A 679-nucleotide genomic window follows, 5' to 3' on the forward strand; every position below is an offset into this window, starting at 1 on the left:
TGCTAGCAGTGTGGCTCTAGATATGGCAATGGTCTGTTGATCAGTCCACCACCTTGGTCCAGACTTTTGGATGGATTGCCATACAGACCTTCGTGGTCCCCAGAGGATGTATCTTAATGACTTTGATCTCCTTACTTTTCATCTAATGCCTAATTCATCTAATGACATCATCAGAATCAAAATTTAAATGTGACGACCCCTCCCATTCTGCTTCTGGCTCCTTGGGTTAATCCCAAGTCCCTTAAATTGCATCCATGTTTCCCTCACTTACGAGGATGCATGGAGAGACCCAAGGAAACCATGCAAGAAAGAGGAAACGCATGAATGTTTTTAGAGAAATGAGATGTCTTTTTCTCTGAAGCATCACGTTGAAGCGTTGTTCGTTTCTGATGATAGCAGCAGCTGATCACAGCTGGATCAGCCGTCAGTCGGCTTTAATGGATGGAACAACTTTAGATGGAGTTTGTGTCTGCACACATGTGCACTGTGCTAATACTAATAAAGACACACAGTTATCACTACCAGAGCAGCTGTTTTCTCTCTGCAGCCTGTTACCTGTTTGACAAACACCTGCACATGAATAAAAGCCTGTATTTATAGGCCCACTGTGTACTGTGTCCTGCTCAGCGGCCCGTCAACCATTTCTACTGACAGAATGTGTTTATATTATTTATTCATT

Source organism: Thunnus albacares, chromosome 13 (assembly GCF_914725855.1).
Source record: "Thunnus albacares chromosome 13, fThuAlb1.1, whole genome shotgun sequence".
In the NCBI taxonomy this organism is placed as follows: Eukaryota; Metazoa; Chordata; class Actinopteri; order Scombriformes; family Scombridae; genus Thunnus; species Thunnus albacares.